This window comes from Poecilia reticulata, chromosome 6 (genome assembly GCF_904066995.2).
Source record: "Poecilia reticulata chromosome 6, P_reticulata-male-v2, whole genome shotgun sequence".
NCBI lineage: Eukaryota > Metazoa > Chordata > Actinopteri > Cyprinodontiformes > Poeciliidae > Poecilia > Poecilia reticulata.
Genome location: NC_088835.1, coordinates 17,001,979 through 17,018,186, shown reverse-complemented (window position 1 = coordinate 17,018,186; position 16,208 = coordinate 17,001,979). Strand labels below are relative to the sequence as shown.

The 16,208-nt window shown below is 39.6% G+C and overlaps 1 protein-coding gene across 5 annotated transcripts in view; it reads right to left on the bottom strand.

Moving 5' to 3' along the window:
• Positions 1–16,208, bottom strand: part of phrf1 (PHD and ring finger domains 1) — a 97,749-nt gene that overhangs the window by 48,372 nt on the left and 33,169 nt on the right. For 3 of the 5 annotated variants that reach the window (XR_014087880.1, XR_014087878.1, XR_533921.3), the window contains exon 17: positions 6,272–8,173. The exons of 1 other annotated variant lie outside the window; for it this stretch is intronic. The gene's annotated coding sequence lies outside the window, so the exon portion shown is untranslated. The remainder of the gene's footprint in view (positions 1–6,271; positions 8,174–16,208) is intronic. One more of the 5 variants, XR_014087879.1, reaches the window with a different exon arrangement.

Here is a 16,208-nt window from a genome sequence, read left to right as displayed (position 1 = left end):
TTAAGCCGTTTACCATCTGTATTAAAAATGCATTCTATTTTCTTTTTTGGAAGCTGGGCATCAGAGGTGACTCCTCCCAAACTGACCACTGTTAGCATGTTGAAAATCCAGCAGCGTTTCCACATTGACCAGACTTGATTGCACTGGTGTGACCATCAGGTGACTCGTTACTGGGGAAACGGTCCTGCCAAGTGTTATCAATTAGATCAAGACTTAAGATCTGAACTTTAAATATGCTATTCTATCACAGTAATAAACTTTGATATAAAATATTTAATTGTTTCTTTGGTTGTATTTTAGTTGATGTATTTTCAGATAATGGATGGGACAGTGAAATGTTCAAAGGTTGGCATATTATTCTGACAAACAGTCTGCTTTGAACTTCTCCAACCTTATCCCTGACCTGTGTGGTGTGTGGGCTCCTTGCTCTTTTTGATTCATCTGGACATTAAATCACACACAGGTAAACTGTATCAGCAAAATGTAACCAACACGGGAAGCTGATTACACTGGAATTCATCTAGAGGTGTCAGAATAAACGGGACAGATAAAAAGACTCAAAATATAAAAAAGCCTTGTTTTCTTTCTAATTTTTTAATTTATTATATACTTCTAAAAGTTCCTGACCATCCTTAGTTTTTTCTTTTTTTTCTTTTTTTTTTACATACAACATGTTTTCTTATCCTACAATGATGTTAATTTTTCTGAAAATATCTGAGAAAAATTGTTTATGTAACTGCTGAGTCTACAAAGGCTGAGTTTAGTCACTCGGGCATCAAAAGTAAATCAGAAACTAATAGAAAACAATAGAATCAAATTAAATAAAACACATGACTTAACACACACTGACAAGGACACACAATAACTTGTTTTGCAGGGGACTTTTTTTGCAAACAGTATGTTTCAACTGTTTGTTTTAACCCATATTACTTTTCAGGTGAGCTTGCCCAATTTTGTAACAGCAAATTACAAACTTCCCCACTTCCAACTGGCACCACCGCAGCTTGGCAAGGAAATGAGTCTAAATGGCACATTGTAACAGATAATAAGCAAATTTAAGTACAATCAAGATTTCACCAATACTAAATGGGAACTTTGTGGAAAGTTCAACAGCTCTACAAGTGTTTGCATAAACTCAGACAATAGTGAGAAAGAATCATGGAACCTTACAGTTTTGTGAAGGGTTGTGGTATGCATGCGTGTGTGTGTGTGTGCATGTGTGTGTGCGTGCATGTAGAGGTATCCCTATAAGACAGAGGGAATATGCTTGGCCCGCCTACAGCTGTGATGAATGGGTCTGAGGTTTTGTACCACAATGCCCCTCACTTCATTACTGTCACATGGAACAGATGGTGCCTTTCACCGTAGCATCACATGTGCACGCACACACGCGCGCACACACACATAAACACATCTCCTTTTTGGGGATGCCGTAGTTGCAGTGTGTGAGCACACACATACGGATGAAGGGCGGGGAGGGTTTCAAGCGAGCTTAATGAATTCTACACCACATGCAGCTTCTGTGCTCAGCTGAGGCCCAATTTACAGATCTGAAGAGCAACCAAATAAAAAATTAGATCACGGGAATGAAATGTTAAACAAACCAAAGAGGGGGTAATTGAATGAAGCCGGGAATAAACAGAGAGCCGCGTTCCAAATGGAAAATTGTTTTTGTTTTTTGGGAGGCTTAATTTGCCTGTGCCACAAGGCAGAGAGACCTGATGTTTGAGGAAAAACAACTATGTGTTTCTGTGTGAAGAATTGTGTGCGTGAGCGCGCGCGTGTGTGTGTGTGTGTGTACTTGTGCCTCAGGGACATACAGGGAGGATAACATGAAATTCAACTGGTGTTCAGAGCAAGATAAACACTCCCACTAAGATGGAAGAGTCCTCTATTTGTTTTTCTAATGACTAAAAACACAATTACTTAAACAATCGCAAAAAAAAAAAAAAAACACAGAGGGCATATTTTCTTTTCTCATTTTCAAAATCAAGGAGCTAAAATTTCAGTTTTGTTTTCCTCATTCTCATTCAGACCCCAGTCTCCTGCTCATAGCCTGTGGTTGTGTGACATTTTTATGAAAGCGTATTGACTCTCTACCCACATGTTGCCTCTGAAAACTATTCATTCCTGGGACTTTTTCAAATGCTACAATTGAAAACTTCACTGGTATTTTATTTGAGAGTAGCACAAAATAGTAAATAATTTTAAAGCTAAAAAAAAATTCGCTTTCTCTCTTTGTTTACTCAAATCTGAAAAGTATATTTTGTGCAGCACTCACAGAGATCATTTCTTTGTATTATTCTATATTAGTTTCAGAATTCTGCACTACGTTGTCGTCGTCTTTCCCAAAGGATGACACAGATACAACATGATTATGTGATTAAATGTGAGCCAGTTTAAGAGGCATGAATGCATTTGCAAGCTACCATAAAAAAAATTTCTCTGTCACTTGTGACCGTTATTTTTCTTCCTCCACTCTGGTCACAAATTAACAAATCTCCACTCACTCAATTGCCCAGGAATTTCCCGGGAAGAGATAATGGAGGCTGAGGCAAATCCCTCCAAGATCATCTTATCTTATTATCATGTCCGCTTTCCATTTTACTTCCAGTCTTTCTCGTGTGGCCTAAACAGTTTCACCTGTCTCAGAAAAAGAGATATCTGCGTGCGGGGGCAAAGTTCACAAAGAAACACACTAGGCTTTAAAGTCACACCTGCCTATAAAAATGGCCAATCCAAACACTATCTTAACTTTGCGATCCACCCCCTTCTCCACACACACACACACAAAAACTCAAACATTTTTATTCTGGTATCTAACTGAAAATCAGAACTGCTGATAGAGGAGCAGAGACCACACGCCGTACACTGCCAGATCTGACCTCTATCTTCAAATAGAGTCCAGACAACGTCGTATTATCTTGTTGGTTTAGCATTAAGCAAACTGTGGCAGCACACCGGGCCACTAGCTTTTGGTTCCTCTTTTCCACTATCATATTTTTGTTTGCTCTCCTGACCTTCTGCTATCTTTAAGGAGGCAATTAGGAAGGCATCTTTAAAATAAATGAATACATGAATATATATATATTATGTATATATATAAATATATATACATATATATATATATATATATATATATATAGGTATAAATAAGTGAATACTTATGTTTATAGGTACAAATATAAAGTACTATAGGAGGACAAGAGAGATTATTTGTTTTTGATTAATTGTGTATAATTAGGTGAAGGGGTGGAATCGAGCAAAAAAAGGGACAGGCATACAAGACAAAGAATCAATTTAGATGGTTGATTCAATTTGGATTAGCAACATTACTCAAACAATAGTTGACAGGACAAGCATGTGCTTTCTTTATAATTAATGTTTTGTCTGGGTCCAGTTGGTTGGAGATGCATCTTCCCACAAAACAACAAAAACCCCAAACATGTGTTGTTCTTCCATCTGTAAGCAGCAAAGAATCTCTGCAAGAAAAGCAAACGGCGTGCTTTTGTTGCCTATTGTGTTGAAATTGTCACAGGATCAGATCACCAGGAAGTTAATCAGACCTGGTTTTTCTGATGCCAAACCATAGAGACGCTCAGGATGGGAGTTTGATTGATCAGGAAACAAGTGGGGCAGATTCTCTCCTCCTGGCTTCCTCTGCAAAGACGAGCATCTGAATGGCAAACTTAGTTAATTTCCACACCCTGTGGCTTCATCCCTGTCAATCTTCGATAGAGTCTCTCACTCCAGTCAGTCAGAAAAGGAGGGGGGGGGGTAGTGAGGATGCTACTGTTGTTATCAGTGTAGTTCTTAGTGTCTTTCACATCAGTGGACGTGGACCCCCCAGTAGGGGTGAAAGCACATCACACATTCCTGCGTCTACAAGGAGATTAGTTATCACTGCGGTCACACGGGATACCTCCAGGTCAAACGGAGACACGTGTGTGGTTCCACCACAACAGCACAGCAGCTTTTTCGCCAACTAGACTGGAGATAAAACATCTATCCCAGCAGTCAAAACCAGGCAACGCATAGTCTCAGCACATTACGTGATCATACCTGAAGGATCTTTAATAATGTCTGAGTTGGAGCCTGTTGCAGCTTGAAGAGCAGAGTGTGCTTCTGGGCCACACTAAAGTGCAGAACATTCCCACTGCATTTAACCTCCCTGCAAGTTTAATGAGCCAACACAAAACATGGCCTCATACATACAATGCCTTGCAAATGTCTTCATACTCCCCGGTTCGTTTTTTTTTTTTTAATTTATTTAGTAATGTGATACCTGCAAAGAATACTGTGTTTCAAGGGGATTTTATGCAAAAGACTAATGCAAAGTAGTGTATGGTATTGCAGATGAAACTAAATGGGAAATTCTGGAAGAAACCCTGTTTTAGGCTGCAGAAAACTTCAGACTGGAGCCTAGATTGACCTTCTGCTCCTAGTTAGACATGCATGTCAATTCGCCAGGTAAAAACTAACTCCTTGTTTTATTCCTTGCTTTTCAGAGAGAGTCTGGAACTTCAGCTGTTGAAAAACAATTGCTTGTTGGAGGCATGGACTCAATTGGATATGATTTTACCCAGTAACTAATGTTTGACTGAGCTGATTTTGAGTTGGTGCGTAATGTTTTAACGCACCAGCTCAAATGTGGAGGAAGCTACGTTATGAAGCTTACCAGAAATTGCCCACGCTATAAATAACTGTCCACCACTGGAAAGTCAAGCAAGATGGCTGTTAATAAGACCTGCAGGCTTTTGGGCACAAATTAAAAAAATCTGTAGAGTCTAGGAAACAATAAATTGATATGTGATATATTTCTTTACTTCCTCCTCTGCCATTGACAAACTACAGCCATAGACATACAATTCAAAAACAGGGCAGAAACTCAATGTCATCATTTGCAATTCCTCCTTCTGATTGCTGATTGGCTTGGATGAAATGGATCCTGGGAAATTGAGCTGAATGGGACAAATCCCAGAAGAAGCACTCAAGAGATATGAGTGACCAGGATACATGGCGGGTTCAGATAAAAGCAAATGTGCATGGTAGAATGCCCCGGTCCTATCCAGGACATACAACCAATGGAAAATATGTGGAGCAACTTCGAGGTTGCTGGTTACACACATTCTCCATCCAACCTCACTGAGTTTGAGCTATTTTGCAAAGAAGAATGATCAAAATGGTCAGTTTTTATAAGTTCAAAGCTGATTTATGCTCTCTCTTTCGTTACTTCTGGTTCTTGTGTTGATCATTTTCATTAAATATTTTCATCACCTATTCCACGCCTCCAATGTTCTGCATTTGGGCCCACAATCAATCTACAACACATCATGCCACTGACGTAGGGAGACAAATATATTAATTGTGAAGAATTTTGAAAGTCATGTAACTTTTCTTTTTTTCTGCTTCATAGTTATTTTCCACTCTATGTTTGTATATCAGATAAAATCCCATTAAAATGAACTGACATTTATGGTTACACAATGAGGAAAAAAAAGTGAAAGGCACTTCATTTTAGAGTCTTTGCCTCCAGCTAAATTCAATATTGTACAAAAGGCTCCAGCATTACCATATCAGTAAAATTTTCATTATCTGAGTCGATTTAAATATGTTGGCGTGCATGTGCTGTTGGGTAAATGCGTTGGCGTTCAGGCACTGTTGGGTAGAGACACTGCCTGGCGTCTATCCAGGGAGCAGGAATGTGGGGTGATGGAGGAATAAAAGAAAAACGCAGTTTCATCTTTTATTGCCCTGTGCAGACCCAGGAGTGGAATCACTTGTGTGCAGTAAAAACACGTTCGACACCTGCTGGCATGTTGACTTAAAATCTATATCACTGATATCTGCTCTGTGAGCTTCTGCCTCTGATAAATGGGCTCATGTTGGAATTTCTCCCCTCCAACTAAAAGTCATGCAAAACGCAGGTGTGTTTGGGTGTGTGTTCAAGGTGGCAGGCGTGCGTGTGGGGGTGTGCGTGTGTGTGTATGTGTGTGTTTGACTTGTAACGAGGATTGGGGAGAGCTTGTGCATTTAGTCACTCTGTGTTGACATGGTTAATACTCCAGAAAGTGTAGGTGTTCAAAATTGATTCATGTGGATCGTCTACAACTGTGGAGACCATGAACCATGACAGGACATAAAGAGGTAAAGGCTGGAGTACAGTGGTTACCTAACAAGTAGTGATTAATGGTGGAAAAAAAAAAAAGCAGACGTGTTGCCACATGCCTTGGAAAATGTACTGCATACGTACAAAACAGTTTATGCTTACCACGGAGAATTATTTTAACTGAATGAAAGCGGTGAGTCACGTCTTTGTGTTCCTCTCTGCCTTTGTGACTTTTCCGAGCAAAGACGGGCCATCCCCTTGCAGAGCAAAAGCCAGAAAAGAAAGAGCAATGTTCAAAGCGAAAAGAAGGCAGCCAGATATCTTTAGATCAATAACAATTGTGGATTTTTTTTTTTCAGGGGTTCCTGGATGGGATGCTAATCTCTTACACACTTCAAAGTGTTAGGATTAAACTTTTTCACTTAAGTTAATCCCAGGAATCAAATTACAAGAGCTACCTAGAAGATACAACTGAAGACAGGCACAGAGAGCAGAGGCAGCAACATTTTCACGTGATTCTGTCTGAGACTAAATGCTGATGATGTGGGCTATCAATAAAACCTGCTTTGCTTTGCCGCTGTTTAGGAAAGATGTAATAGAAGAGAATTCACTTGACCATTACTTTATAATACAGCACCCTCCACATGTATGGCCAAATACTATGGAAAAACTTCTAAGTTTATTACAGTTGTTGCTTATAATCCTTCATCAAAATGTTTAGAAAACACAACTTTTAATTTGTGTACAATTGTTTGGAAGGTAAAAAATATTCCACAGAAGAGGATACAACAATTATTGCTTATTGAAAATAAAAGTAAAATGCATATATTTAATGGGTCATTTAACCATACTCAAGTTATAGATATTTTTTTTTTCAGTATGAGGAGATACTACTGCACAAAAAATATATATATTTTAAGAATGTTTCCAATGCGTCAATAAGTGTGAACACTGCTGTACATAAATATCTACTTGGCCTAATGTAAACTTGTAAAGTGATTGTAAAGATGTACAGCTGCAGATAACATTTCAACATTTGAGGAGTGAGTGTGGTGGAGACGGGTTTCATCAGCAGCAGGGGACCATGTGTTTCAAGGATGACTATGCAAAATCAGTTTGAATGAAAGCTAGAAAGACAGAGAGCTAAAAATTTTAATATATTTTTCTTCCCATTTTGACAGAACTATTGGCAAAAAAATGTCTCAGGAAAGATGCCATTGCTGTCCTTTGAGATAACTAAAGTTTTTCCATGCAAAAATCTTCAGTGCATTGTATTGGAGTTTTGACTGAGCAACATAAAGTGGTGCATAGTTGTTAACTGGAATTAAAAGTTATTCATGTAATTTAAACAAATAAAAATTTAGAAAAGCTGTGTGTATTTGCTCCACCTCCCCGGCTTTCACTTGTTTCTATTGTTTCGCTCTGCCTTCTCCACACCTTAGTCCTAAACCTAACCCATAACCCCAAAGCAGCACTATCAAATATGTGGATAATAGGGCCACACACCTGGGAAATGGCCACACATACACACATATCCAAAAGTGGTCAGGAGATAGGAGCTGTCTCAGAACAATAGAGAAATGTCCCTTGGAGATGTTGCTGCTAGGATTTATAGAGGGGAGCAGCACAGCAGACCTACATGGACTGATAGTGGTTGACCTGTTAGAAGATATAAAGTCAGATGAGGAGATACAGAAGACCATCTACAAACAAGGCCACACAGGATCAGACACATTTCGATCATGTTTGTGACCCCGAGTTAACCCACGTGTCTGTTTTACCCTTCTAGCTCGGCTCAAAGACTATTTCCGTTATTTCGAACACCGAGGACACAAACTGTGGAGTCGCTTCGTGTCAGTTAATAAGGATGAAATGGGATTACACAGACTTGCCTTTTTTTTTTTTCTACAAGTCCTGTGCTGGACCTGGTCTCTGGGTCTCAGGTCTTTAAAGCCACCGCTGATGAGCTTGACTGGTCCTGTCACTTTACGGGCAGCAATAATCGCTCTTTAGGAGGCTGAGAGGCTGAAGTGAGCCCTAAGAACCCTCTCTGTCAGCTTTAACCTGCCAGTAGAAAGAAAAAGTCATAATTATGGTACTCGCAGGATTTAAATAAGGCTTTCTGTTCGGGCCCTGATAGAGGCACACACACGCATACACACACACACACACACACACACACACACACACTTCCACTTCAATAAAAAGGCACTAATCAATCAGGGGTTCCCTCTTCCACGGCTTCATTGAAGCCCTCGTCTGAAAGAAGGACTGACAGCCCTCAACCTCCCAGCATTGTCAGACTAGACTGATTAGGCTTCTGACTGGCTACCTCAGCCACCAGCCAGCAAAGCACCAAGGTTAAAGGGTCTCCATTTGAAATCGGCGAGCTCTGAAAAGTTGGGGACACCTGCTTTTTTAAAGTGATGCTTGTCTCCGAGGTTCTCTCCTCTTTTTTGTTATCTGCAATTTAAGGGCAGCACAGGGGAAAAGGAGGGGGGGGGGCGTTGTTTGGGAGAGTGAAAAAAGGAGTGAGAGGGGTGCTCTCTGTGCATGTGTGATTTAGTGTATGTGTGTCTGTGTGGTGTGTGTGGCTTAAGTTTTTGAAGGGGGAGCTTGGCTGTAGGCCCAAAGCTGGAACAAAGAAGGGACACTCTTTACATGCACAGCCAGACAGGGTGAACTGGCCAGCAGCATTGGTATCAAGGCAGGCAAAAAAAAAATAAATAAATAAAAAAGTACCAAAACAGACTTTGTGATTGTAAAAACAGGGAACTGAGAGCAGCACTAACATCACCTACATCCACTTTGGAAAACATTTTTAGCTTTCTTGTTTGGTTGTAGTGAGAAACGCATTGGGTGACATACTTGTAGGGCACTATCCAGCACAAACTGCTAAGATATTTATTGTGTTTGCAATCAATATGGAGCTTGGGGGGGTGGGGGGTAATAGGTAAACGGAAGCTATCCCTTTGCAAACACTCCCAGGATGAACAAATATGGGCAATTTGAGCACCAGAGCAGCAGTGGAGCAGGTGGACAAAAAGGAGACAAGACTTGCATTTTTTTTTATCAATGGACTGAAGTGAAAATATATCTAGATGTTACAGAAATCTAAAGGCAATGCACAACCATTTTTTATTACTCTAATTTCTAGATAATTTGCTTTCAGTGAACTTTATTTGATTCAACTTCTTGAACAGTTCTTAAAGATTCCTGAAGATCTTTCATAGTTTTCATTTGGACTCTTTGTGCTAATTTTCTCTCAGTTTCTTCTACCAGATCATTGCAGGATCTTCGGCTGAATGTCTGTGCTCTAGGACAATTTACATATAACAACAAGACTTGGAAAATCGCCATCGTCATAGTAATTGTACAAATGAAAGTCTGTTGCAAAATGAAAACGTTTCTTTCACATTTGGAGTACACCAAGACTTGCAGGTCCTCAGGAAGATTATTACAGCCGACAGGCTACAGCCATATAACCTTTAGTGTAGTTACATGGACATTTACATCTCAGAAATAACAATAAATGCTACCTATCCTCCATGTGGGTGAAATTTCAAAGTTCTTTCCATTGAATTTAAAGATCAAAATCTTTTTAAAAAAATTACATTATCCAAGCCATGGAGAGGGTAAAGCTATGAAAGTCGGTGAAAATGGAGGTGGACGTTTTGTTTGTTAAGATTTATCATTTCCTAATGATCCTAAGACGTCTTGACATACCAACATATTCTGTCAGATTTTTTTTTATCTTTAAAACAACCACAGGAATTAAGGGGGTTTGTTAGCTGCCTCTAAGAATTTATTCAATATTGTGCAAAGTTATTGGGATATGAAATACATTTACTACAGGTTAGGTAAATGCTAATGAACTATGTCTCACAAAACCTCATTTAAATAAAATTTAGCCATCCGTTTAAAGTGGACAATTGGAAGTCAGGGAACAGATCTGGGAAAACTATCAACGAGACCTGAACAGAATGTGAAAGTAATGTAAAACCCATCGATGATCTGACTCAGGACTTGAGAGATGCATAGTCCTTCTGTGAATTTTCAACTGAATCACATTTTTTCAGCAACTGGCTTGTTGGCAATCTTTGTCTACAGGTTCAGAAACTGGAGGTTCATCATTTCAACTTTAATAAATAAAAGTTGAGAAGTTTTTGATATGAAGGAATCCTTCTAAAATAGTCACACTCAAGGCTTAACAATTAGCAATAAAGAATTTCAAATGAATGATTTCAAAGACTCCCAGGAAGTTTTAAGAAATGTTGCCAAAGACTACTTTGAAAGAGTTTGTATTTAAAAAAATAAAAGTTGAGTGATTTTTCTAAAGTTTTCAATAACAATGCGTGCTGTAACATTAACATAAAAAATAACATTTAAGTTTGTTTCACTGAAGCTGGCCACTGCAGCCAGGTGGCAGATTTAACTTCAATGTGGTATTTTATAAAGCAAGGCATCCTATTTTTGCTCAACTTTCACCTCTAAAATCAGTTTAGAAAACAACTCCGCAATGGTATTCCCCTTTAAAGACGAGGGCCTCTCCATCAATGAGGAACAATAGCATATTCTGACAAAACCTCAGAGGGCTTTAAGCCACCCTGCCATCACCAGGTTGCCTTCCACACAGCCTCTGCTGGTGACTGGTAAATGCCACTTTCAATCTTTCTTTCTTTCTTTTCTTGCCTCCTTCCTTTTCACCACTGCTATTCCTTGCCTTCAATGGGTGTGTTAAGTATTGTGCATCTTAATGGGGGCGGTGAGTCAGTCAGGATAATCAAAAGCAGGCCAAGCCTTTGGCCAGATCAAAATAATTAACTGGAGAGGTCACAAGCTAATGAAATGAAACGGAAGGGTGAAAGGAATCCCTAAATGGTGCTCGCTAATCCTCCATCTACCTTGTTTCAGGGAGGGGGCAGGACTCTATAGGCCTGACCATAACTGCTGATAATGGTGTGTGGGGAGCTGGGAGGCCTGGGGGAACCATGGATTTCTATGTCAATTCATAGCATCTTTGTGTGTGTGCGTGTGCGTGGGCGTGTGTGTGCGTGTGCGTGCGTGTGCGTGTGTGTGTGTGTGTTAGACAGACTAAATATAATGTTAATCTACAGAGGGGTTTTTTTTGTTTTCAAAATATATAATATAAATACTATGTGCTTATTTATTCATCTTGATGTTGTATCTTTATTGTCACTGATTTAATTTAATACAGGTATTTCTGTTTTATCTTGAAATCTGTTTCTTTTTATTGTCTTTTTATATTTTACTTTCAGTTTTCAGATTTTGGTCCTCTAATATCTGACGTTCAGAAATGAAAACGCAGAGCTGGGGAAACAGAGACAGAGGAGAGCAGCTCATGTTCCTGGCACTTACAAACATCTCCAAGGATACCATGGAACAGTACAAATAACTCTTCAAATCAACAGCTCTCTTTCTTTTCTAATGCATAATTGAAAGTTTGTATTTGGGGAAAATTAAGTTATTTGTAATATTTTATCTTGACGTGCTGTTTCACTGTCCTTTAAACTGTTTTATGGTCATACGGAGCCATTGTCTGAAATGTAAGCATATTGGGGGTGAAAGTTTTGGGGTTTAAGCTGGGGACATACATTGCACATTAGCTAAGGCTATAAATGTTATAGTGCTTGGCATTTTCTTCTCGTATTTCACACTTGTCCTTGAGAAATAAAGAGTGGAAGAAAGAAAGACATAAAGAAAGAGAGAGAAAGAAACATTAAACCTTTAAATATTTGCGAAACTATATGATGACGATGAAAAAGTGACTGACATAATAACATTTGAGTGACATGGAGTCACACCTTTAGGACAAAACTTCAAACATACTCCTTCTTTGTGAGACATCATGGGGATATCATGTTACATCATTCCTTTGTTACACTTGTGGAAAAATGAGAGCTTACAGAATACTGAAATAAACACATCTCAAAGGCAGACACTGAGCTAAAACACACAATGGGCCATTCCTTTAATCTTTAAATGTTTTTTGTTGGGTTTTTTTTTTTTTTTGCGCTAATTTTGCTATATAAGGAAACTAGAATGTCCAGACTTATCTTATTATTCATATATTAAAGGCTAATGATGTTTATTATAGATAAAATTCTTTTTACAGTGGCATTTTTTATATAAATTTGTATGGTTTTTGGAAGCTGAGGGAGTGGTCAGAGGGCCTTGGAATTGTCCCAAAACCTCCTGGCCCCTCAAAGGGTGCCCCTGTAGCTAGATTAAAAAGAGTGCTAGACTATATCAGGGTTTTAATAACAACATAGTACACGTATTAATCCAATATGACGAAAATCAAACAGTCAAAATATAATTGCATTTAGCAACAACCAACCACCTGTTCTTCATTACTTTTATCATCTTAATCCTCTGTGTGCTTTCATGTTTGTACTTAGCGTCGTCACATACACACAAGCCATTCATATCCAGGGGCAAGTGTACACTGTGCTTTTACAACATACAGAAGGTGAATCCATTGTGTCATGCTGAGATATTCAGAAGATGCATAAAGGAAAATATCCAAGTGTCCTACTGTCTGTCTGAATCAGACAATAGCAGAGTGAGCCATGTGATCTAAAGCTGAGGGCAAGACGTGTCAGAGACTGATGAAGCCGTGTTTTGTCACTGCGAACAAGTTCTCCGGGGGCAGGCTGCAGCCTGTTGAGGACCCCGGGACATGACAGTGTGTTTGTCTGCGTAGGGAGGGGACAGGACTTGTAAAGAAGAGAGTAAAAAAGTGTTTTACAAAGAAAGAGGTGCAACCTTTGACATCCAGACAATGATCGATTGTGCACAGTAACCCACATGTACATAGAAACACTAAGACATGACCACAAATTGTTGAGTGAAGGAATGCACCTGATCTCAGGTGAGCCTGTTGATGAAAGACCGTCCGGCATAAAGACAAAGACACAACGTAAAAGTTGCGACACTGTGAGCACCCACATTTCGTGCTTCTAGTAAACAGAGGGATGCTATTTTACTTTGATTTTTTTCCAACACCTTATGTTTTTCAAAGATGTGAACAGAGAGCTTATAGGAGACCATCAAAGAGAAGATGCTGACAGGGCTTCAGAAATCAACAAATTTACCTTTAAATGGTGAAGTTTACATATCTTAGTATTTATACACCAGGAACGTTTTCTCATTTTGCAACATTACAATCATAAACTTCAATGTTTTTTACTTGAAATTTCTTCTTCAGCGTTTACTTAACCAGGATAAAACTCCTTGATTTCAAATATCTCTTTTACAAAGCGTCCTGATAACCATATAGTTCAAACTTTTTGTGATATGCATTGCCAAGTCTTCTGGAAAGACGGCACATATCCACAGCTGAAGGGGGAGAATTTGTTGCCAGAAAAACTTAATGTTGCATAAATGCATTTCTCACTAATAAGGACAATCAAGTGCAACCAACTGCCTTAACAGTCCACCTAAATAGTGGACGATGAGCATAATCTGATCTCATCCTACAGTGAAGGCTTCAGGTGTTTGTTGGAAAAAACTTGTGAACAAATAGCATAAAGACAGACAAAGTTATGTAGAAGTTTATAGAAGATTCAGAGAATAAATAAGTCCTCAAGCTTTGATCATCTCACTGTTCAGTCAATTATGTGCAATGACACAACTGCGTACCTTCCTAAACACAACTGTCCTTCAAAACAAACAAGCCTGAGTTTAGAGCATTAATCAGTGAAACACAAAAATGCTTTTCTACAAAGGTCTACAAGAAACTGCATTCAGGAAAAAAAATACCTATATACTCCTCAAAATTGGCTTTTATGGAGGTGTGGCAACATTGCCGAAATATTAAGAGAAAGTTGTAATTTACAGAGTTGCATGTTACTGAGTGCAAGGGACATAGCAAACATTCTTAGGTAGGTGATCTGGCCGGTTGAAAACAAATGTCAACTTTTTAGCCTACATGCAAAACTTTTTCTGTGGTCCAGAATTGATTTACATACACGCTCCTTATCTGATCTTCCCCAGGTCGAGGTATGTTGCAAGAGCAGAAAAAGAAGAACAAGCAAAATATTCACCGTCAAGACGAATAAAGGTGGTGGAAATACAGCGCAGCTCTAATTAACACAAAGATGGTTCTGCTGTTGACTCACACAGACACACACACACACACACACACACACACACACACACACACACACGCACGCACACACACGCACACGCACACACTTCTTTGCAGATTTTTCTTTGGAAAAAAAATTGGGAAAACATTTGTGCATTTCTTCCACTTTGTGATTATACACTGCTTGCTCTATTGCACAAATTCCAATGAAATACATTATGTGACAAAATGTGGAAACGTTTATGGGGAGTGAAAATAAAAAGCATAACAATAAGAAGTGCTGAGACAAAATCTAAGACTTTAACATGCAGTACCACTATCAACCACCGGAGGCCACAGACAACTTGCAGTACCAGGCCTTCTTTCCACAAATCTACACACTTGTCAGAACAAATTTGAATTTCAGTCTTTTTGTGTTCTCTGTACAGATAATGCTGCACAAGTCTGATCACCTATTTACCTCAGAAGTAAACTCGTACCTGCTTACAGGTGAAGTTTAATGACTTCAGAAAAATGCTGTACTCTTTCACAGAAGCGTGACGTTTGTCGTGCAGCGACAGAATTCAAATTGAGCCACTGTTAAGTAATATTGCTTCTTTTATGATGCACTTTTCCTAACTAAATCCCCCCATGAGGCCTTTCTTTGCTCTATGTTCCCTAACAGCCTGCATGAATCAAAAGGAGGGAAGAAAAAAGAAAAAAGCTCTACCTCTAAAAAGTTTTACACAAGTCACCCAGTCTGCAGGCTGCAGTCTCTCTGAACCATCATTACAGTCATTAGGCAAGAATAAGCTCTGTATCACAGGCGTCCACCAGCGTCCAGTTTAACCCAGCACAATTAGCACATCCGTTGGAGTAGAATTACCCTGTAAAATGAGAATGCTCTCGACAAAAGAGGCAGTGGAGTTGGAGCTGAAAAAAAGGGTAAGTGAGGAAAAGGGGGAGAGGAGAAATAAGGGAGGACTGGGAGAGATTAAAATTGTTTGAATTGAATCCACGCTCACCCCATTCATTTGGTATTCTGCTCAAATCAGGCCTTTTGTTCAGCCTGGCGTAAAGTAGTGTCAATCATCTCGACCCGGTTTTGTAGAATGGGGAAATTTATTATGAATTTGCTCCTGCAAATAATGAGGACTACCCCCTGCCTGCTCGCTCATTCTCCCCCAAGCTACCTCTCCTGACCCCCCCACTCCCAGCTCCTTGCCTCCACCCCCCATATCAATGCCACAGAATAGGCAATAGAAAGTGAAGTTAGCAATCTCAGGGCCACTCGCACTCTGGACCCACATCAAAGTGACAGAGACGTCCAATCAGATTTGTCTTACAGGCATTACATGATGAATATGGTGCGGCCGTAGCACAAAAGCGCCTTTGTGTCTCCTCCAAGCAGAGACTATTCACAGCTCGCCACAGCCAGCCAGAGTGGAAGTAAATGGCCAAAAGGGCCCAAGCCAAAAAAAAAGCACCCAAACTTGTGCAGCACAATGGGCCATGCAAATAACTGCCCCGCCACCTCCACCCAGCCACACATCCCCACCTCTTCCATCCTTCCATCCTTCAAGCCCAAGCTTGGTTCTTCTTCTACTGGGTCATTTGAAGTTTAAGGCCTATTCACTCACTCAGAGAGGTGTCAGTTAAAAGTGCCTGGCTGCACGCATTTAGAATTGCTTTTTTTTCTTTCTTTCTTTTTTGGTCTTCTGTTAAAAAGGAAAAGATTTCTTCTTTAGGAGAGACAGAAGAAAATCTCGAGTTGACTTTTTTGTCAGAATGTTAAAGTGACTTGGCGGCTGCGTGCCGGGAACTGGTTTGCTAAAAGTCGAAGTTGGTGGAATGTTTCAGACACGCTGGGTGGGTGACCTGATTGCTTGATTGTGGGAATTTCTGAAATAAAATGTCATGAAAAAACTTTTGCAATGAAAAAGATCTTTTGGAAAACAGATTCCACTTTTTCTTCTGATAAGTTGTGCACCAGTTTAAAAGCCTGTT